The following is a 23430-nucleotide window of genomic DNA, read 5'->3' on the forward strand; positions in this document are numbered from 1 at the left end:
AGAGATCACTCACCAAATACTGTCATGGCCAAATCAGACTTGAATTAGAGATATTAATTGAATTTATTACTAACAAAATCAGAGCAGAAAAATAAGACCTTGAAAACACCTTCCTCTCCACCCCTCCCTCCTTCCCAGCTCCACCTCCCCCCACTCAGTGGAGCAGGGAGACAGGGAATGGGGTTCTGGTCAGTTCTTCTCATTTGTTTCTCCCACTGCTCAGGGAGAAGAGTCATCCCCTTGCTCCAGCGTGGAGTCCCTCCCATGGGAGACAGTTCCCCATGAGCTTCTCCAGTGTGAGTCCATCCCATGGGCAACAGTTCTCCCCAAACTGCTGCAGTGTGGGTCACAGCCCCATCAGATGCAGTCCTGCAGGCACAGCCTGCTCTAGCCTGGGCTCCCCACAGGGTCACAAGTCCTACCAGGAATCCTGCTCCAGTGTGAACTTCTCTCTGAGGGGCTGCAGGTCTTGTTTTCCCTGTTCAGGTCTTGAAGAAGGGGGGCAAAATATATGTGGAAGGTTGGAGCTGCTTTCACAACAAAAACGAGGCAGGAGGAAGCTGGAGTGAACAGCCAGGCAAGTGGAGGGTTTGGTCAATCCTCCTCCAGCTTGGCTATTCCCTCAGCTACGGAGGAAATCCTTGCTCTCTTGGGGAATCTGCCCAGGTTAGCTGGCTTGTTTCTTTTTTTGATGTGTTCCTCTGTGGTGGATGAAAATTCAGCGTGAGCTACATCAAAAGGAAATGCCTTTTGGAAAAGGAAATCAGTTGAGCATATGAAACTAACAAAAATGCATTGAGTTTACATGTGGAAGGAGTGAATAGATTTGCATGTGAAAAAAGGGAGCAACTTTGCGTATGAAACTCTCTAATGCATTAAAAATGGGACAGTCATTCATGCTGTAAATCCAGATAGAGGTGAAGGAGGAAAGTAGAATAATGGAGGCATCTACAAAAGCAGCTTTTGCATAGCAAGACACTTCAGTATGTATTCTAGGTTCTGTGAGGTAATGTTCTGCAAGGTGAATTCTATGTGCCTTTTTTTTTTTTTTACAACCTATAAAGGAAATGTTTCTATTTCTTTTAATTTCTATACTGTTACCACCATAATCCAATAAACTGGTACTTTAGGTTGGACTTTAGTAGACTGGAGGAGGAAGGGATGAACAGGCTAGTGAAGGAAAAAGTTGTCTATTTCCTTTGGGTTTTATATGTTTTGTACATATTTTCAAGAAATATTGTGAAATGTGAATTAAGTATGCTTTAAAATGCTTCATTATCCTAAAGAGGTACTCTTAATCACAGTAAAATATGGTTCAAAAAAGTACAAAATAGTTTCACAAACCTGATGCAATAGAGCAGTGGTATTTTCCCAAGAGTGATCTCCTGTTGCATTTATAGAGCAACAGTGTCCCATAGGCAAGTTACAGGGCCATGGTCTATTGCTATAAATAGTAGAGATCTTAACTTCTATTTTCACTTTGGAAGATGAGGCCTTGTCTTATCTGTAAGGATACCCCTGGGTTCCACTCAATCAGATTACTGACTTCATCTGAGATTGCTGTAGCTTCCATTCTGCACATGGAGGATTGCTGCAGTCCATTCTCAGCATGGAAAAAGATCTTGTTGATTCACACATGCAGATGAACAAGATGGGAGATTGCTCCTCTGTTGCAAGGTTTAAACACCTGAAGTATCTGGTTCTAGTTCCTGGGACTCTTGTGCATCTGTGTAAATTCAATTTTGGAAAACAAATGTGTTATGTTGAATAGAGTGAGATGGAACAAACATCTTCCCATGTATTTTTCTTCTCTCCTCATCACAAAACAGGGTGCAGAATGGGTGGGATTCCTGCAAGGTATCAGTCATGGTCATAGTGTGTAGAGGCTGGTGAACAACTAGCAAACAGATTTCTCTTGTGATTAGGGACAGCCACAACTTCTCTTGCAGCTCATGAGGGATTAGTGGGCAGGGCAACACTTTTGCACCACAGTTAATGTGCGTGGTGAAATAAACACGGGCCAGGAGATTTCTCCTTTTTAATGCCTTTATTAAAAGTGATCAGCTCAGGATCGGGCAGCTCGGCAGGGCTGCAGTCCCCGTCGCGTCTCCCAGGGCGAATCAGAGGAAAAGGATATGGGCAGCTCTGTCCACTCGGGGCAGAGCTGGGGGATCCAGGCCTCGTAGGAGCCTTTAGGGCGGGGGGGGTCCCTGTCAGATGTTGTTTCGGTCTGTCTCTCGCTTCCTCCCAGACCTGGCCCGGGGGCTCTCCAAGACAGGGTGAGGAACAACGAAGGTTTCCAGCGTCTCTGCAGGCTCAGCAATCGGCTCCTCACGTCCAGACATCACTTCAGTCTCTCAACTCTTAATTGGCTCGTTGTTTTTGAGGTTTTCTCTGTGCATTTGGAGTCGGGGTCCCAAAAAGCATGCTGGTCCTGGAGTCACTTTGCATAACCGCCCACACCCTCTCAGGTGTCGTCACTATGCTGGGAAAAGTACACTTTAGCCTCGGGGAAGGGCCATTACCTCGCCCTAGCCAGGGCTTTTACTAATACAAAGGGGCGATCAGCTACAACCCGTGATTACCATGACAAAACACGCAGAACCTTGGCAGGGACAGTGATCTGGCTGCCTTTTTGTAACTTTTTCTCACAAAAAAATATTAACCGAATTTTTGTTCATAACACCTGGGGTGAAGAGGACAGGATTACAAAGGCATCTAAAGCTGCACTGGTGCTTTGCAAACCTCTTTGTTTTTTTTTTCTTTCCTGCCTAAATTTAATTTTATGACGGCCAGTAAACTAGGAATTGAGCTAAGACGCAGATAGCTGAAGTCAGACACAAGAATTGAGTGAACAGTGGTTTGAACTCAATTGCTTCTCAAAATTTTCTACTGAACTATAAGCCTACCAGTGGTGGTGATGGCTGTCTTGAGAAAATATCCAGTGAGCAATTCAGGGAAGAACCTGGTCTTCACAGCTCACCAGTTGATAACAACTCTGTAATGCACCTAGAAATTGAGCCTGACAGCTTTTATTTATTTACCTATAGGATCTTTTAAGGGGTGTCCCAGGGTTTAGCTCTGTAGTGTAATTGAAAATCTTCAATAAAAAGCAACTTTTTTTCTAAATGAGAATTTCATTAACAGGCAAAATGTATACCCAACTCTAACACATTATCTCAGGCTTCAGTCTTTCAGTTTTTGCACATGTAGCTGGTCCCCTGGCGCAAAGTTTGTCCCCTTCTTGCTATAGATTGTAAGATAAAATCCTCGTGGAGCTTTGGGCAATGGTGTGAAAAATATGTACCTTTTTAGTTTCTGAAATGGTCTGTAAGTTTTGTGTACTAAAGCCAGCAGGGGCCAGGGCCTTTTCACTTCCTGCTCCCCATGTACTATCCCTTGGATGGCTTTTCTAGAGCTGATAATTGCAGTTCATTCGAGGTTTTCTTAAACTACTGAGTGCTTCACACCTTTCATGTTCAGGCATTTTGTCATTCCTTTCTGAAGAAAGTGAATGTGCATTGAATGTGATACCAGAGCACAGCATCACAGTTTGCTTTTACCGAGGCTCCCCCAGGTCTTGTAGTACTGGTGTCTCTGGACTGTATCCCGAGTTTCCAAGTTTGAAGGATAAAGGCACTCTCTCCGACAAAACACCCCCGTGACCCATTACTGTAAGCATTATTTTCTGGGACCAAAGGTTACGCTTAGCACGGAACATTGGTCAGCACAGTTAATTTTCGCTCGCTGTGTTAGGTGTGAGTCAAATGCAGGAATACATGTTATTCCTGCGGGGAGGAGTGCGAAATACACGATGGGGCTCGGTGCCCCAGATATTGGCACCCGCTTACTCTCCTCCTTTCTCAGCCCTGAAGGCAGAAGGGGCAAGCCCGCTCTCAGCGCTTTGCCGGCACATCACGCCCGCTATTGTGGTTTCAGCGGGCGGTGAGGGGCTGGGGGGGCACACGGATATTTTCCCCCGTCAGACGAGCTGTTCCCACGCCGCGCTGCGGTGTGGCCCGGCCGGGTCCCGCGGGCCGGGCTTGCGGAGCAGCCCCGCTCCCGGCAGAGCCTATCCCGGCTCCCCGCGGGGCCCATCCCAGCCCATGCCGGCTCCCGGCGGGGCCCATCCCGGCGCGGCCGGGCGGGCGGCGGGGGCGGAGCCGGGCCGGGGCAGGGCGGCGGTCACGTGGCGGGGTCACGTGGCGGGGGAGCCGGGCCCAGCCGCCGCCGCCGCCGCTCCGGGAGCGGTGAGAGACGGAGCCGGGAGGGCGGGCAGGGAAGGAGGGAGGGGAACAGGGAGCGGGAGGGAGGGAGCCCGCGGGCGCGAGGGGCCGCCGCCCGCTCCGCCGCCGCTGCCGCGCCGAGGTGAGTGCGGGAGGTGGGGCGGGATGGGCCGGGCGCTGTGCGGGGCCGCGGGCGGCTCCGGGGCTGTTTTCCTTTTGTTCCGGTGGGCGCCGGCCGCCGGCAGGGCGGTCCCGCTCCCTGCGGGCGGGGGGTCCCGCTGCGCCGCCGGGACGTGCGCGTCCGCCGTGTACCGCGTCCTTCCCGCCGCGGCTCCCCCGCGCCCGGCGGGCACCGGCCGGGATGAGCCCCGGGAAGGCGGGCGGGAGGCGCCCGGAGCCCCCGTCCTGCCCGTGCACCTGCGGCTCCGGGCCGTGGGGCAGGGGTGGTGCCCGCCCTTCCTCCCCCGGAGCTCCGGGAGCGGCCGGGGTGTCCGGGAGTCCCGGGCGGCGGCGGCGGGAGGGAAGCGCCGGCTCCGGCATCACCTGTGACTCTCCGTGCACCGCCCGTAGTGCTGCCATTTGTAAATATTTTTGTCTTTTTCCTCCATTTTTTCCCTTTCCCGCTCCGTCCCCGCCGTGCCCCCGCCTCAGCGGGGCTGGGGGTGGCGGGGGCGCACGGCTCGGAGCCGTGCCCGCGATGTGCCCGGAGCCGCCTCGGGAGCGCAACTCCTTCGCGTTCTTTGTGTTGTGGCTCCTCGCCGTGCCTTTCCGTAAGCGTCTGTGCGCGAACGTGTTCCAGCACCTCGGCTCCCGAAAGGCTTCCCAAAAAGTGCAGGAATCCTTTACCAGTTCAGCGCTTAAATTTGACTGAGGCAGTAGAACAGGCGATTAAAAGCAGCTGTATGGGGTGAGATCAAAGGTCTGTCTTGTTTGGATTGCCGTTTCTGCAAGTGGCACATAGCAGATGCTTAGGAAACACCATAACAACAGGGTGAGCGTGCTGTGATTCTTTGGGAAACCAGCCAGGCCTCCAGCAATTTGAGGTTAAGGGATTGCCTGAGTCGAATGTGATGTTTTTGTATTTAAGAGTCCTTTTTTGCCCGTGGCTTAGATATGCATGTTTTTCAAGCAAGAACTAAAGAAAGGCCTCTTAATAGAAAATGTTTATCTTTAAAAAATACAATTGCCCTCATATTATTGTCATAGGTAGTTTCATTTTGCCAGGATTAAATTGCCTGTCCAAGGATTACTGATTCATGAGCAACATCCTGTGTTTTGAATAGGTAAGGGGTATTTGCAAGGGATATTTTCTATCTATGAAAACTGTAAATAAAAAAAAATGTTTCTTAATGTTTGTTTTTACAAATAATTTGTAAAATTTGAATCCTAAAGTATCTGTTTAATAAAATGAAGTATAGTAAGAGCTTTGTCAAAATAGCCAGTGTTTTGCCATAATACAGTATTGACAGCTTTGGAGACGATCCTATGAACCACTAACATTTAACTGTTTATACTTAAGCTTAAAAACTTAAATTGTTGTCTCATTGCGTCAAGATTTCTGATAAAATTATTTTGAGGATACCATCACAGATTTTTCCACAATAGCAAAATCATGGTGATCCCCAGGGATGCTAGCTATCAGTTTGATGCTGTAATCCTAATTCAAGAAATAGCTTCATGCCAGCAGTTCCTAACCTGATTGCTCTTATAAGGAACATTTGTGCGAGTGGGCCTCATTTTTCACAGGCAGTGGGAATGTCAGGCAAAGTAGAGCTATTTCAAAAAACTGCATATTCCCCCACGCCCCCAATGGAATTTTGTAAGAAGGTCATTAGCAGTTTCTTGGGGGCTGAAAGGAGGTAGTGGGTTGATAGTATATATAGATAGCTATTTATAAGATTAAAAATAGCTTAGAAAACTGACAACTGTAACTGTTATGAATGATTTTCATAGAAAGACAATGTATTTTTTTTTTGTACATTGCATCACTGCTTCTGACAACAGATTGGATTTCTCACCTAGTCAACAGATGTTTATTGTAAAACCCTTTACACATTCATTATTCTATGAAAACCCTACTCATGTTGAACTATACTGAGCCTGTGGTGGACAGCTTGAAATATTCATTATATTTCCTTCAGTAAGGCAATGAATAGATTTAAATGGTTCTATTGTGAACTTGCACCAAGAAAGCTGATGTAGTGCAGCTGATTCATTTTTATCACAAAAAATTGATTGATTCAGCTGAACTTTCAAATAAAATCAGTTTTGTTTATAGCTAGCCTTTAGAAAAAGTTGTACTTGTTTTATGTAATTATTAAGCATACTTACAATACGCAGCTTTTAGCATTGCTTTTCATTAGTAGGTCTCAAAGCATCTTGCAAAAGAATTCAGTGTAATTATTCTCTTCTTATCTTAGGGTAATTATTATGTTATCTAATGCTCATAAAGAGATCATTGTCTGCTGTGATTGCTATAAGAAGCTCTATATGAAGGTCTAATAATAAAATCAGACTTCTTGGTTTAGTTCTTTTTTTGTACAATAAAACCCCAACAAACTCACCTTTCTGTTTCTGTTGTTCATTTAATGAGGGCTGAGGTAATTTCATACCATGTCTTCCATGCCAGTGTTGGGAGCTAAGCCTATGCTTTAAGGAGGACAGACTTCTCTTCCTAGTGTCAGAAGAAACCTTGCCGAAGGCTTGACTAAATTCCTTGATGAGTTAGGAAGTGTTTCAGGACAGTTCCTGTTAAGGTGATCCAGGTACTAATGGTGCGTGTCTCTAGTTCAGTTCCCAGGCAGCTTGGCTGCTCAGAGAGTTTGTCCCTATGTCTCTTGATACCGATCAGGATAAAAAAAGTGTGTGTGAATGAGTGAGGTACATGGCCAGCATCCTCTTATGTGTTTTACTTCATCTCTACTATGGTAGAGCTGGTAGAAATGCTACAGAATCTTTCATTTTTTAGGGTCGCTATCAGTGTCTCACTTTTGTAATGCATCTAGTGGCAGAACAACTTCTAATGCTAGGGATGTGAAGTACACATCTTTTAAGTTGTTTTCCAACTGTCTCTATCAGTTGGGATGTGCAGTTGGTTATTAGTAATTACATTATTAGTGCATTTTCATAGTTGCTTAGGACTTTAGGTCTTATGATGGGTTGATAGTTGGAAAATAAAACAAAAAGCTGTTGGTTTTTCTAAAATTCAAGATACTATATTAGGCCATTGTCATTTAGGGATAAAATACAAATTAGGAAATGTATGGTAAATTTGATAATAGAAAGATTATAATTTGAAAACTGAATAGTGTAATATATGCTAAATAATATGGAAACTATTTCTAGACAGTGCAATGCTATCAAGAAACAGAAGCTATAACTGTAGATCTAAGAAGATGTAGAAGAAGTTATAGAAGATCTGTAACTTAGATCTAAGTTGTAAACCTTTTAAGGCTTAGCTACTGTAATAAAATGTTTGTCGGAAGTTGGGCAGGTTTAGTCAGTGATTATGATTGGCTCTCTGTAGAAACAATGCCTTGTTGGCAGACTTGCATCTAGATTCACTTAGATTTGTGTGGCTTTGGATTATTTGGAAAAAGGTCCAAGAGGAAATGTTTGGAGAAGTCCAGTTTCAAGAAACTGCCCGTTGCTGTGCTCATTGTTTTTGTTTGACTCTTGTTTTGATCCATTGTTTCTCTATTGTGTCATTTTTGATTAATGCCTTTGTTTACATCATTTTGCAGTACTTAAAACTTTAGTATCTTTTAAGTGGTTCACAATAATAGTTTTCACTTTGTGCTCACACCCGTGCAAGGCCTCAGTATTACTGTGCTTGGTGCCATATCCTTGAAAGCTGTAGTATATCAGATCTGGTCTGGAGAACCTCCCAGTGGAAAGCTGGGCTGTGTGCTGTGGAGGTCCTTTGTTGCCTTCTGCATAGTTTGGGAGCTAACAGACCCAGCTGGTAGTCACACACTTTCCTGGTGCCCTGGGTTTGAGTAGTCTCCGACATCCTTGTCTAGTGCAAAATACTCTTTGCAAAACATTCGCTTGAAGGCTGACTCTCCCATTAGAATAGAAAGATCTAGCATTTCTCAATTCTCATATCAATCCATCCTATCAGTTCCTCCTCTGCTTTGTACGTGCCATGGAATAGATTCCTCTCCTTTGAAAACACTCTTTTCAGGACATGTTTGTTGAAGCAAATATCTAGCAGCTGAACTGTTTTCTAAATAAAATCCTTGTTTATCTCTTGTTTCACTAGTTTGAACAGCACATTTCAAAGGTGGCCAAATCCATGCATATAGCCATTTAAAGAGAATTGGTACAAGTACTTTACCAGGGGTCTCTGGCACCACTTAAGCAGACAAAAGACACGAAAAGGAGCCATAAATGTTGGACACAATATGCAAGAAAAGAATCTGTCTGCATGTATAGCCAGAATATGATAGAAGAGCAGTGTTTTTGAAGATAAGTAGCAAGTAAAGTTATTGGGAAAAGCAAAGGTTGACTGCCTGCTGTGATTGTGATGGTTCACAGTCCACAGGAGACTCTTTAGTTGGGGAAAGACCATAACTAACAAAATTCTTAAATGAGGGAGAAAGCACTCTCACTTTTATTCTCTTTTGGATGCAGTATCTAATACAAAGGGAACCTTGGTCTTTTGAGCATGCAAGCATTAGTAGCAATGTTATTGCTGTCTCTGCTTTATAAAGAACAGATCTCTCTATTCTGTTGGAATGGTGGGATGACTTTTATGAAATCCTTTCAGTTGTAAATAACTAAAAAATGAAACACAACCCTAGAGACCTACCTATCTAAAATCTGATTAAAATACACAGAAGGTAGATTGACTAACACAAATCCTGTCTTGCAGATCATAGAGGGTATGGGTAATAGTTGCTGTTGTATAAAAATAGAAAAAATGTTACTCATAAAGCTATTTTAAGTGTTAAGCAAAACTTTTAAGGGGGAGTGAATTCAGCTAAGGGAGAGGGAGGAAGAGTTACATACTTGTGGTGTCTTCCCCAGCTCTCACGAGTCATGTAAGTATATTAAGAACTGTTACTATATAAATATCCTGGCTGCCATACAAGTGCCCTACATAGTGTTTGGAAATGAGGGACTTGAACAGTGTAGGTGTTGAACCAGCTTTAGATATTGTACCTTCTTTTTTCCCAGGCACAAAAATATGGACCTATGAATGGCATATCAGCTGAGACCAGAGGTGTTTCTGCATTGGTATCTTGTTTTTAACAGTGAATGATAGCAGATGCCCAGAGCAGAGTGTGCTAGGGTGTGCAAATAGCTGAGTGTCTGAAGGGAAGTGTCACTGCATTCTAGCAGGGTGCAGTTTAGGGCTCTGTGGGCAGGTATTTAATCATTTGGGTTTTAATAGTTGTGGTGAATTTATGCCATCTCTTTTTTGAACCCTTGATTGCTTTAGCATCTGCAGCATCCTGTGGCACAAGAATGACAAAAGTTTAACATGTACATTTTTAATTTGTCTGCTGCCAGCTTGAGAGTTAAAATCTTCCATGCATCTAATTTGTTTGATGTAAACCCCTGTTTTTTTCAATTTGTAAAATTTGATAAGAAAGTTTTATGGATAAAGTTGAGTGCTTGATGTGGAGCACATGGAATATCAGGCCTTGTATGCAAACTCCTGTTTGCTGTGAAATATATAGAAAGGACTCTTCATAAAAGTTCTTTTCACTTTGAGTAAAGTCCATTCATCTTAACATGGAACCTGAGAAATTCTTATAGGAGTTTTGCTCTTAACGATATTTCTGTTTTTGTAAAGACTGTGTGGTTCCTATCTACTGTGTATGAATTCTGTCTGTAGAAGCACTGTGAGCATAAAAAGCTGGCCTTTCTATAGTTGCATAGTAGAAGACTGGTATTATGTGCATATTTGTCCCATAGTCATGCAAAAAGAAAAGACATTCCTAAATAATTTGGAAACAGAACAATGTGTAAATGAAATAGCTCTTTCCTATGGTCAGTAAAGGAACTTTCACTTAATCTGTAAGGAAATAACAATGGAAGTCAAAAGGGTTTGATTTGCATTTCCCAGCTTGGATTGGGCTGCAGTCTGTTGAGGACTTTTTTAGTTTGATGTGGACTTATCCCTGGTTTGGATTTCTGTTTCCTTCTCTTATCTGGTAGGGTTTGTTAGAAGATCTTTAATGATGTTTGATGCTTAAGGCAGAGGATCCTTTATGGAACATATATACATGTATTTCTGTTTTTTTAATTTCTCATCAGAAAATGGGGCTACACCTTCCATTGTCCTGTAAGTGTTTATGAATTCAATTTGCTATAGCAATTAAAGTGTTTGAATTCTAGGAGAGAATTAAATAAATGCATTTGTGTTTTATATTGACACGGGAAACTACGCAGTGAAAATCTGCTAACTTGCATGAATGATCAAGGGATAAAATTAAACCAGCTCATGTTACAGGTATGCAGTTTGGAACCATTTGCTGTTTTTCCAAAGTGGAGATGAAGATATAAAATAGATTAAAAATAGATTAGACCAGCGGGGGAAGGGACATGGTTCTTCTGAAGATACCTATATGAAGTCTTATGGTGAATTGTAGCAGAGCATTATGAGCAAGAATTAGTCTCTTTCTCTCAACAGCCAAAGCTTTGATGCAGCAATAGGGTTCCATTAAAAGCAAATACAAATCATAGGATTAAGTCTTCTTTCTCTGAGTTACAGACCTTTTAGAGGGGCATTCCTTCCAGATTTTGCCAGCCCGCTGAGGAGACGTTCTGCCTTCCTTTATACCAGTAGAATAACCCTGTGGAACATGTATTAAATCCAATACAAGTTATTTCTCAGTGTTGCAAAGAGAATTTTTGAATTTGAAAGTCTGTTCACTGGACCTGTAATAAGATTGAGGAAAGTATACTGTATAAAAAAAGTATATTTTGAGCTCAGTACTTGTGCTAGGAATGTGCCTGTACAGTATTAATCCCTCCATCCAGAGGCCTCAGGGGCTCCTGCTGGGTGAGTGCAGTGGCAGCATCTCCTGGAAAGCACCTCAGCCTTCATGCTGCAGTCTGATTAGAAAGGTGCTGGTATGCTCTTCTGCAGAGGAGGTGAACATGGAAAGAAGACACAAGTGAACTAGCAAAGATGAAGTGTACAGTCACATGTCATCCACGTATTATCATGAGAACTGTGTATTATATATTTTGCAGCAGCAAATTGCTGACTGTGTCCTTTATGAAAACATATTCTGTCAAAAAATACCCATATCCAATGGATGAATAACCAACATGTGGATGACAGAGAGTTGGTGAAGGTGCAGAGAGGGGTGAAGTGAAGCAGTATGAGAATTTAATAACCATATTGGCTCTCATGGCTAGGATGCACGATGACTTTTTAAAGAAAAGATTTTAGAGTCTGGCTGCTGTGGCTTTTGCATGGTATCTTTTAAATCCTTTTAAGGAATTATAGAGGACTTTGTTTCCTTAGTTGTTATGAATTAGAAGGCAATAACAGACATCTCCCCCCCTCCCCAAACTAGTACTTACTTTTATTAATAAAGGAATTGGAAATTTTTCTTTCTTCCAAGGATTTAAATGACACACCACTGAAGAGAGAGTGATGTTGTAGCTTGGGAGTTGAGGAAGAAGATGTATAGAAAATTCTTAAAAAACTATTTCATTTTCAGTGATGTATTGGTCTGTTTTGCAGTTATTAATGCAGAAAGCAGGTGACCTGAATGAATGGTGGTTGTTCTGGGCTAGAAGTGACCATTAATGCTGCAAGATCTCATAAAAGATAGTCTCCTATTTCCATGAGATGCAACAGTAAAGTCTTTTGTCTCTGTCATAGGAAGTTTATGTTCCAAAAGTTGGATAGTTCTCTTCCCCTTCTCCCTTTGGAGTTTGCTTTAAATATTTCTGGTGGCTTGGAGAGAAAATATTTGTGATTTGATTGTCTGATGCTGTGGTGCCAGAACAAGCTCTTGCAGTTTTAAAATAGTATTACTTGTTCAAGCTCCAGAAATACTAGGAAAACTTTGTTGCCTCCTTTGGATTTGAAATTATGTCCATCCTTATCATCCAAGGATGCACAGGGAAACCAAGAAATAGCCAGCATTTGTTTAATGAAAATTCTCCTAAAAATCAAATTACCTTTGCATGGGAAATTATAATAAAAATTTTATAGTGCCTTCAGGAGGAGATTTGCTATTAGTTGTCCATTTTTTGTTAAGAAAGATAGAATGGGACAGGTATGATTTGGATCATACTGATTTGCCTCCAGGGGCGTTGTTTCAGGTTTGACAAATACCGTGCCTGATGACTGAGTGTCCATGGTGATGTGCAGCTGTCTGTTTTCACTTACATTTACTTCTGCTTTGTTTTCTTGGTGTGGAGGCTTAAAATCTCAGGGCTTTCTGAGCTTAACACTTGCTCAAGCTGTGAATAACTTTTCTGCCTTGGAGTATCCTCAGAGGTTTGGGTTGTTGTCTTTTTCACTGGCAGGACCAGTGTGGAAAGACTGAATGGAAAATGCTTAAGTGCTGACATTGCTTAGTTTTGTTTCTGTTTTGATTGTCCCTAATGACATCTTTAAGTGCACCCATCCACGTGTGGGGTGATAACACTTGATAAGAATAGGCTTGAGGTGAGGGAGGTTTAATGGAGAAAGCACTGGAGAGCCTCCTAAGGAGTACATGAGTTCTTTCAGTTTGTGCTCTTGGTTTGGCTGCAAGCTTGGGGCATGTATGGTGTATTGTTTAAGTGTATTTTCAGTTGCTTGTTTGTTATGGTTTTGATTTCAAATTATTTTTCAATGTCTAGGGCAGTTTCTTCCAGTCTTTCTGGTTAAGAGTTAGGACCATATTTCCTGGGTGTTGGTTGTTGTTACTGGCTTTGCCTTCATTGACATTCACAATTTTGTGATTTTGTGGAATGCCAGGCAAGAGATGGCATTTTGTTATTGCTTCCTGATTTCCTCTACATCTTTACAGGAAATCTGATCAGGAGACAAATCTTGGGGGTTTCTTTTGTCGAGTTTTGAAACACCTCATTCTGTTAGCTGATCTAGAAACCTACCTGGAAAATTACTCCAATTTAAGAATAAATAACTATTGCATGCAGGCATACTTGGCTGCACAGCAAGATCTATTTTTAGAGAAGGTTTCTGCCCTGTTTTTACTTCATTTTAGATTCAGAGTTTTACCATCATTTGAGACGTTCTAAGGAATTTTGGCTTATTTTCCAGTCCTTCATAATAGATAAATGCATGCATCCTCTGGATCAGATTTCAGAATTGTTTTTGTAAGGGAAGCCATGCTTATCTTCATGTAACCTCAGGTATTCCAGTAATTCCTGAGGGTGTGTTTGAGGTTCTGCCTCAGCTTGTTTGTTGTTTACTTGTGGGTCTTGTGGTTGGGAAGGTGAAGTAGGTTGTATGAGGTTGCTGCCTTGTGAGTGCAACAACTTAAAAAACAATTGGAACCTCCTGCAAATGGGTGTTCTGATGAAATGATAATTTAGGAAAAAACCAAAGCCATCCTATGTTAGTCTAAAATAACACCTAAATTTTGATTTTTTTTCACTAGTTGATGATTACAGCAGCATACTAGGAGGCAGAACTCCTGTACTTCTCTGTCAATTCTGCCATAAGCTTGTGTACTGCCTTGAGATGTTTAAATTATCTTTTACTTAGCAGTATAATGGGAATAATGCTCTTTTACTACTTTTCTTGGAATCACTGACACTAGTAGAGCACTCCTAGGACACTGGAAAAAGGGTTCAAAATATCAGGGTCATGTTAAAAGAAATCATGGTGTAGTTGGAATAGAGCCAAATGTTCATTCAACTGAAGATGACTAGTCTAGGTACACCTTAAGCTAAAAAGGTTGTAGAAAAAGAGGGGCCTGAAATGGGACAGGTGAAACTATCAGTACAGTTATGCAACTCCTTATTTCCTGGTGTTCTTGTTGATTCTTGGTACTGTGAGCTCTTGGCTTATCCCTTAACGTCTGTAAACCATCAGAACAGCACTGCTAAAGTTACAATACTTCCAAATGTTATTAATGCTGGCAAAAGTGCATGGCTGGATGAGGTACCCAGATAGGGTATGTATTTGAACATACCCACTGAAGTGCACTTGTATTTAAAAATTCCTCCACGTGTTTGCAGCAGACAGTGAATCCCAGGGTCCACAGCGTTGCTGAGAGTGCTGTGTGTTGGGAGCTTTGGGAGTTAGCAATGACAAGTCTTTATCACTCATTCATTGCTAAGGGTGTATTTGTGAGAAGAGGTTAGTGCATTTTATTCACCCCTGTGTAATCGAAACCATATCTGTGGAGTGTTCAGCTTTATTCCAAGAGACGCTTTTTGGCTGCAGATATTTATGTAAGGTTGTGGGAGTTTTCATTTTCACAGTCCTTTAGCAATGTTTGTATTTACTCAAGCAGTACAAATAAAGCAGGGATGCTCTTTTGTTGGATAGTCTTAGCCTACCTGTTTGGGATTGTTTCTGGAGAACAGACTGCTAATTCCAGTTACAATTTTCTTTAATACTTAACTCATCTATTATGCCTCAGATTTATTTTTGGACAGTGCAGTGTACAATATGCGAAACACAATTTATCAATGTCAATGTTAAGATGAAAGTGAAACATTAGGATTATGTAGTCTGAAATTCCACACAGCAATGTCCTTGGATTATATGTGAAGATGAGTGCTTACATTAAAGTGGTGTTTTCAGAGGAAGTAAGACGTAAATTCATGATGCAGGTATGAGGCTTGCTCTCACACAGTCCACTGTTAATAGGCCTGCTGTTTTCTTGTGCCTGGATATAGGCAGAGACCTTGTGAAGAAGAGAGTTGTACTCCAGGCAAAGAGGCAAATATAAAATTCTTCGGGTCACAGAGAGGAGTAGGAAAAGTCAAGAAGCTCTTCTTTTTGTGGTTTATGGGTGTTTAGGTGCAAATGTTTGTTCAGAAATTCACCTGAACAAATGAAACATGCCATGAAAAATGCAATGAACAAAATCACATTCTCCTCTGATGATTTTCTTCACGATGTTTCTCAAGTTGTGATGCAAAGCTTCCTGTGTGTCTCACCTTGAGCTACTTGTTACCTCTCTTTGTTCACATCTCTTGTTCACCTATCCTTTTTTCTTTCTATTTTTTGAGGGACTTATTCTTTGCCTTTACAGATTTACTTGTATTCTTTGAGTAACTGAGTAAATTGAGGGATCTCTCAGGGTTTTAAATTCATCAGAAGATGATAGCACTGTCATTTGTCTTCCTTTTTCCCCTCTGCATTTTTGAGTTGTTCTTTCAGGACAGGCTCCTGTGGCTGTGTGGATGATAATGTGCACAGATCCTCAAAGTGAGACTGTTAAGGTTTTTGCTCTCTAGACTGTGATGTTTGTGAGGTGGCCTGCACCATAGTACTCAGGTCTTCTCTTTCAAGCTTTTCTTGCAGGATATTTCAAAGCAGCCTGTTTTAAAGTAGAATAGGTGATAACACGGAGAGAGAAGTTGGGGGAAATGCTGGATTCCATACCAAATGAAACTCAAAGAAGTGCACAGCTTGTTTGGCAGCATTAGGTTCTCTAGTGCACTTTGCAGCACACTTGCTGTGAACTGAGAGCCAGAAACCTTTTGTTCACTGTTTTAGAAAATTTCAGGCCCAGAACTCTGGCCAAAACAGTATTTAGACAAAAAAATGGTGTATAGACACTGCTCTGAAAGCCATAGTTTCCCTTCTAATGTTGAGGTTTTTGGACCATTCTCTCTACTATTTTAAGGATCAAAGGCTTAATGAATAAGATACTTCAAATTGTGAATTATTTGCTCTAGAACTCGTTCACATGCAGTACCTTCTGCAGAATTTTTCTAGTATTTAGTAACAAAGTGGACAGGTTTTCCTCAAGTAGGTTTGTTTCGTCTGTGTTTAATTTTTTTTGTTTTGTTCCCCTCTAGATTCAAAATCTTTACTGATTATAAACAAGACATTCTCTCATGCTGGTGATAAGTCTAAATCTGCCCTGGGACAATTGCCTCGTTCTTAGCATGATGTCAGTGGAAAGCCTGAAAGTACTGCCACACTGCAGACTGCTTTCTCAGCTAGAGAAGCATTGTTGATTGTCAGTGCTTGTTAGGTCCTTTGTGTCATAGAAATTGGTTGTGTATAACAGAGTAGTGACATCCTTTGGTCAAATGCCCTGACTCTTTGTGGTGATACCCACAATCAGCAGGGTATCATGGTGTGTTCGTGGCTTGAGAATATAAAGACATGTTTTGCTGAACCTAGGCCTTGTTCAACTGGAAAGATTTCTTCCTGCTTTCTACTGCTGGTTTTGTTGTTGTTGTTGTTAATGCATGTTTGTGTAATGCAGAAATGAAAATGAAACAAAGGTACACAGGTTTTGGGCTGAGACAGATGTATTGGTTGTCAGAGAGGTTTTTTTGTGTGTCCTAATCTGTTCCCCCAGCTGTGTTTTGTGGTTACAGTAGTAGCCAAAAATATGTTTGGAAAGAATCCAGCATGAGGATAACACTCTTCTCTTAGGAGCATGCAATCTGTATAATTTTTTAAGGCAAACACCTATTATACATTTCTATCAGTTGAGTCTTTAGGAGAATAATATGAAGGAAATCACTGCCCTCCTAAATTTTTCTTCAGCATTTTCCTCTGTTTTGCTTAATTGCTGATTGTACATTGTTTTTTAACTAACACAGTCCTATCTCCCTATGTGAACTTAGTATCTGATTTATGGAGACAGGACTGTCTTGCATAGTGGATTTTATGGACATGTAATTTCTCATGTAAAACAATGTAGTGTTTCATTAGCATGCTGATAAAAATGCATCAGCAACTTGGTTCTGTATAGTTTGGGTTTGGTTTTTTGTTTTTGTTTGTTTGGTTGGGTTTTTGTTTTTTGTCTGTTTTTGGGTGATGGTGGGTTTCTTTGGGAGTTTTTTGAGTGTAAAAGTGTCTTACAAACACTGTTACTGGTCTGAAGGGCACAGATTCTCCCATTTCCCTTCCCCTCAAACCCTGTATCCCTGCTTAGCTAATTAAACATCCCTTGTGCTAGATGGCAGATGGTGCTCTAACGTGTGTGTACAGATTCTTGGCCTGTTTACTCAGTCCAGGTAATTGATACCATGCCTGAAGTTTGATTTGAGCCTTTTGGCCAAGAACTTGAGCATCATGGCTTCAAAATGAAACTGCATGACTTCCACATGTTACTCTGGTGCTCTTTTTACCTTGTGTACCACCTGCCTCTTTCCAGTATGAAAATTCCTTAATTCATCCCATTTTCCCAGAAGGAAACTTGCTCCTTTTGTCTTTGCTTTCCTCTTAGAGGGATTCCCTGCAGCTCTGCCATCAGTTGCATGACTGGGATAATGCTTGTCCTGACCTGATGTCACAGCTGGAGGGGAGCACATCAGCCACTGGTCAGGTTAGAGCCAGCTTCTAGAGATGGGCTCACTGCTGCCATATGACACTGCAGGGTTTGGCAGATAACCATTGCAATTTTTCTTCTCATATGCATGTGTAGGTGGCCTTGAATGAGGGGAAGTAGAAATACAAATTTCTGCATAGCATGTCTTTTATGGACAGGATATATGCATTGCTCATGCCATATTCACCCATCTGAAATCTTGTGCGTGTTGAGATTGGAATTATGAAGGCTCTATTCTTTCCTGAAGCTTTAAATGAATAAAACTAATACATCCAAAGAGATTTTTTTTGTCTGTAAAGCAGACAAAATTTGTTGAAGTCTGGCTTTGTCCTTTCTCCTGCTGTACCTGGTAGAGACTATCACAGGTTTGCTGCTGAATGGTTAGAAGAGGATGTGTGCCTGTACCTTGTGCAATTCACTTAAGAATTTGGCTTTTTTGATTTATCCTCAGTATTTTCAACTGAGATTTGGGATCTTTTAGTGTTGTGACAAAAGTGCCATGGGTCTGTAATGGAAGAGGAGCCTATGGCAATAGCATTGCCAAGTCTTTTTTTACTATGCTGCATTAGAGAACATTTACAGGGTGGCTAAAAATGGATATAAAAAGATACTATTTTTAAGTAGGACTTTCTTTGTCTTAGTCTATTGTAGTAAATTTAGCCTTTCATAAAAGCTGTCAAATTGAATTAAAATAGCTTTAATAATAAATTATGTGAGTATGTATTGCTTAAATGTTTTTGCTGAGGTTTTAAAAGTGTCACAGATCACTAAAATGAGGGAAATTGCTGGGTAAATAACTGGTTTCAGTTTGCTGAAGGAGCAGATCAGCTTGCAACAGATTTTCTTCAGGCATAGAGGAAAAATTGTGTTTATTTCAGTATAGTTTATGTCAGGTTCTTTTTCAAGGAGAAACTGAGAAGGATTGTTTTCTTCTTGGAAAATGGAAAAAAAAGAAATTTGACGTTGAGATTAGCTGTTTCTACTGATGTAGTGATTCAGCATCTGAAAAGCCACCTCAGGTCAGAAGCTAAAGGTAGCCCTTCCTTTTGTTTAAAAACAAATTAATTTTCAATGAAAAACATGATTAATATGAAACCAAAACATCTAGTATTGTAGTTTTATTAGTGACATTCTCTAAATCTTCTATACCTTGGATTTCTGTAAATGGAATTCTAGTGTCCTTTGAAAGTAGCTTGATACCATTGTGAGTTTGGAAGATAATCCTAAAATGCAATTCTTTAAAATACTACTCTTTTGGGGGGATATTTTTTCTGTTACCTTGTTCTAGCCCGGGGCTTACAGCACTTCGGGGTACCTTGTGCACTTGCAGTTTTATGTGTGCATACATTGTGTGTCAGTGGGGCATAGATGACAGTTTGGAAAACATTCCAGAAGGAAGGACCATTTAACCATTCAGTTTTTGAATGCAGACTAGAAATGGACAGAAATATTTTGAAGCAAGATATTTCTGTTATTTCTGTTTTCCAGAAATAGACTGGAAAACATCAGACGAGCTACACTCAGGGGTCGTGCCACAGACTGTAAGCCAGTAATGTTAAATTTTGCCTTCTCATTTACGAAGAATGCTATTTTTTCCCTCAGTATTAAGAAAGTTGCTCCAGCTCTGTTCCATGGGTGAAGTTCCATGGTGCTGGAATCCATGGAACTTCTGTGAGCTGAGCTAACATCTTTCTGTTTCTGAAAGGTCTTCCTGCACCCCAGTCTTGTGCCTGCTCCTTAGCTGCAGTTCCAACACTCACCTGACCCATCAGTGATTTAATCCAAATCCCTAAAGCCACAGAATATTTCTCACTTTCTAAAATGTTTATTTTGTGGTGTTGTAAGAAACTGAGTCTGCCCAAGGAGAGGTCGGACGGGCACCTGGCAGTGAAAACAGGGATGGGGGCCAAGTGGATCTAGGAAGGGAAACTGGAGTGGCTCACTCAGGTGTCAGAGATTAAGAAGTCTTTTTACAGCTTAGGCTTCTTTGAACAGTTTGCTGTCTTGCAGGCCTTTGGGAAGGAATTGTACTTATCTATCTGACAGAGTTGCTAAAAAGACTCTGTAGTGTGTGCATTCAAGGCATCATGGGGTGTGAGGGATTTTATAGGAGCAATCCTGCCTTACTGTATATGGAATGTACTGCTACTTTGGCCATAAAACTTTATTTCTCAAGAGACAAGATGTCATAAAGCTGTTGGATTGCCAGTGGTAGTGGTGTCTCTGCCAGTCACGTACCAGCTCTTCTGCTGAGGATGGATGTAGTGCTCTTAGTAATTTTGTGGTAAGAGCAGGGCTCTCTGAGTCATTGGAGGTTGCTATGAGAAACCCAGTAGTGTTTCCATAGGGCATAGCAATGTAATTATAGAAGCTTCATTTGAAAATGGGTGAGGTGTCAGTTATTTGTAGCTCTGCTTCAGAGCAAGAGAAACAATAAATGTTGAAATTATTTTCTCTGCATCTGCATGTGGTCTTCCAGGAGGTAGGCTTGGGTTTGCTTTTGGTCTGCTGGAGCTCTTGCTGAACTGGGTACTGCTCTGAGAAGCAGCAGTAAAGGACATTCCCTATCAACCCCGAACAATTGCTTTGTAGTTTGGCTTTTGGCTCTTGCAAGGAAAGCAACAGATCCAAGAATCACAGAGCACATTGCATGAGGGAATGTTATTAAACAGTAAATGCCTTGCTATGCTCTGCTTAAAAATTTTGAAAAAATGTTGAAGCATTGAGGGAGAATAATCCTGCAACATCTGTAAGGCTCTACATAAGAAGCACTGTTTTATTGCAGAGCATCCCAGCAGATGTGCTCCCCATCCCAGTGGGAGGCTGACTGCCTGGCAGGAGAGAGTCTGTAATCAGATCCCTGCAGCTCTGCATTGCTCTAGTGTGTCTGTTTAGAATCTAGCAGTGTCTTGCTTCATTTTATGGTTCATATTGCTTTCTGTGAGATGGATTTCCTCATCTGAAATGAAAATTGGTAAACATGCAAGTGCAAAATAAAGCTTGTGAGTTTGATTTATAAAAACCTATGTTATTGGTTTCAGTCAACTGAAAAATCAATTTAACTGGTTTTTTTTTTGGATGTGAGCTCTAGCTTCTCAAGCTTTAATCAACATAACATAACTTTCCAGCCTTTTTTGCTGCCATTGATTACAAGACTTCATAAAGTATTTAACTACAATTAGCATCTGAAGCAAAATCGTAGGGATTGGAAATGATATTATTTTATTGACATTTTGCTCTTCAGTGGGGAGAAACATCCATGAAACTTGTTAATACTACCTCCTACCTACTTTTCCATTAGAAATAAAAAATTATATGCATGATAATTAAGCAGACTAGATAGGCTTTGCAGATGATTTATAGCTGCCTTAGAATACTGAGGGTAGAATATCTCAGTCTGCATGGATAGGAGCAAGAAAGAAGTGTTAAGAGATTTCTTAAATCTAGTGTTATGCTTTGATCACTCCTGAGAACAGGGGGAAAAAAATTTGGGTTTATTTGCAGGCCCCTTAAATGTCACATTTGTGTGGGATTTTTTTGTGGCTAAGTTGCTTAAGGATTTTGTTTACAATAGGGATTTGACAGGAAAGAATGGAATATTTGTTTTATGGGTTGTCCATCAGTAAAATGTTGTTTATTCCAATTCTTAGTGATAGATTCTGGTAGGATTACTGTGGTATTGACACTGTGGGAATAAAAACAAAACTGATGTATTTGCACCTGTGAGATAATGCACGTATCTCTCAGGTGCATTAATTTGTAAAATTATTTGCTCCTATATGATGATTGCCTTTAGGGGTTTGCTTTTTGCAAGCTTACTGTGTAACATTTATCCACTCACTTCTATGTTAGGGTTATTTAACATTCTTGAAATGGTGTATGCCATCTCCTTGCACTGTCTTATGGCCTTGTGGTTTTGTTAATTACACTGAATTCCTCATCCTAGGAATGTAATGAGCAAATGATTATTTTTTTTCCTCATAGATAATCCTTTTCTGTTTTGACCAGTGGCACAAGCATTACACAGCCCCTTTTACAAGATAAATACATTGCAATGTAGATGTAAGGAGAAATAACAGCAGCAGTGAAACAGCTCTGCTGTGACTGTGTACAGGTATAAACAAGGCAGGATATTCACATGTAATGTAAATCTTGTTTTATGCCTTTTTAGAAAAGAAATAGACTGATTTCAGATAGACATATTATCTGTGAATTATATATTAAGTGTAACAGATTTTTTTTAAATTTTTTTAATCTTGCAGCATTTTAATCACACAGCTAAGTAGTGAGTTGTTAGGTCTACAATCCAATGAAATCAGCATCTGTCAGGTAATGTTTGAGGTTTTAGAGTCACTGAGTAACTAGATGTTCCCATATTTAATTTAGGTATTTAATTCTTTTAATAGCTAGGAAGAGAATTTTTGTATTCTGATATTGTAATTTCTGTATGTTCATCATCTTTGTTTCATGCTGTCATTTGGTAGAAGAGTAAGTGAAAAGTAATATATAATTTTAGTTATGGGATAGAAATTTCTTACAATATCATTAGGTTACCTAATTTCAGAAGCATTGTATGAAAATACTTTATATAATACCATATTTTAACCTTTTTCTCTAATGTTTATTGTGAGCATCCATCTGTTACAGATCAAATGTAATGTCAGTTTCAAGCAGATGCTGAACTGTTGAATTCATTGTAATCCAGCTAATAGAGGTAACAACAGAGCATATAGTTTCCTCATAGTAACCTGTGATTATGTGGTCTGTGAATAATACACAGTTAATGGAAAATGTATTAAGGTGTCAGTGCAGCATTAGGCACTGAAGTACTGTACTGTCTTATGTTCCCTGAATCTAAGAGGGAACTGGAATATCCTGATCCTCTTAAGCTACTGAATTAAAATCCTGAAAAAGATGTTTTCATGTAATTTGTTTTAATAGACTTTGTAAGCTCAAGGGGATGACTGACACCGCAAGATTATGATGTTACCTTGCCAAGCTGCTTACCAGAAAAAGCAGCAGAATTCTCCTTACATAGTTTGCAAGCAGATTTTTTTAATGCAGATGTTGAACCTTCAGTACAGATGTTGAGTTTTACAGAGGGAATTATCAGAGTAGATTACATGGTGTTTCTTTCTCTGATTGTTCTGCTTTTTCACCTCTTCTCAAAACTCTTAACATGGTAAATATTGGGCTTTCATACAGTTCTGGTGGTACTTTGTGAAGTACTTATTTAACTAAAACAAGATTGTATTGAAATAGGCTTGTCCAAACATATAGTAGTCTTACACATAGAAGGAATAAAGTAACTAAGATAACGATAAAATTTTACATCAAAATTATGAAATTACCTCAGATTGCTTCTGTCTTATTGTTACTTTTGTCTAGAAAATGCAAAGCATGCTTGAGCAAAGTGTGATTGCAGGACTCTGACCTATATTTGTCAGATTTAGCAGGAGCTGTCTGCTAAGTAGCACATCATCTACTAAATGCAATCATATTACTTTCCCAAATCCAAGTTTCTGAAATGAAGTACTAAATGTATGAAGCTGATATTCTTCAACCAAATCAATCTTTCCTCTGGCTATTTTGAAAAGTTTACTGTCTTCCTCTGAAGATCTTTGTGTTCCTTGGGAAAGGCAGTAGGGTGTAACTTGGCAATGGGAAAGAAGAAAATCCAAAGGGAAGAAAACCCCACACCAGCATTCTTTCTCTTGTTTATTCATGCATAACTTTAGCTTTAATTGTAT

General features: G+C 40.7%; 1 protein-coding gene across 4 annotated transcripts in view; it reads left to right on the forward strand.

The window, feature by feature from the left end:
• The first annotated feature begins 4158 nt into the window (after positions 1-4158).
• Positions 4159-23430, forward strand: part of TULP4 (TUB like protein 4) — a 155041-nt gene continuing 135769 nt past the window's right edge. Inside the window, exon 1 of one of the 4 annotated variants that reach the window (XM_064708235.1) lies at positions 4159-4250. The gene's annotated coding sequence lies outside the window, so the exon portion shown is untranslated. The other 3 variants (XM_064708236.1, XM_064708238.1, XM_064708237.1) reach the window with 3 other exon arrangements.

The sequence above is a fragment of the Zonotrichia leucophrys genome, chromosome 3 (assembly GCF_028769735.1).
Source record: "Zonotrichia leucophrys gambelii isolate GWCS_2022_RI chromosome 3, RI_Zleu_2.0, whole genome shotgun sequence".
Classification (NCBI taxonomy): Eukaryota; Metazoa; Chordata; class Aves; order Passeriformes; family Passerellidae; genus Zonotrichia; species Zonotrichia leucophrys.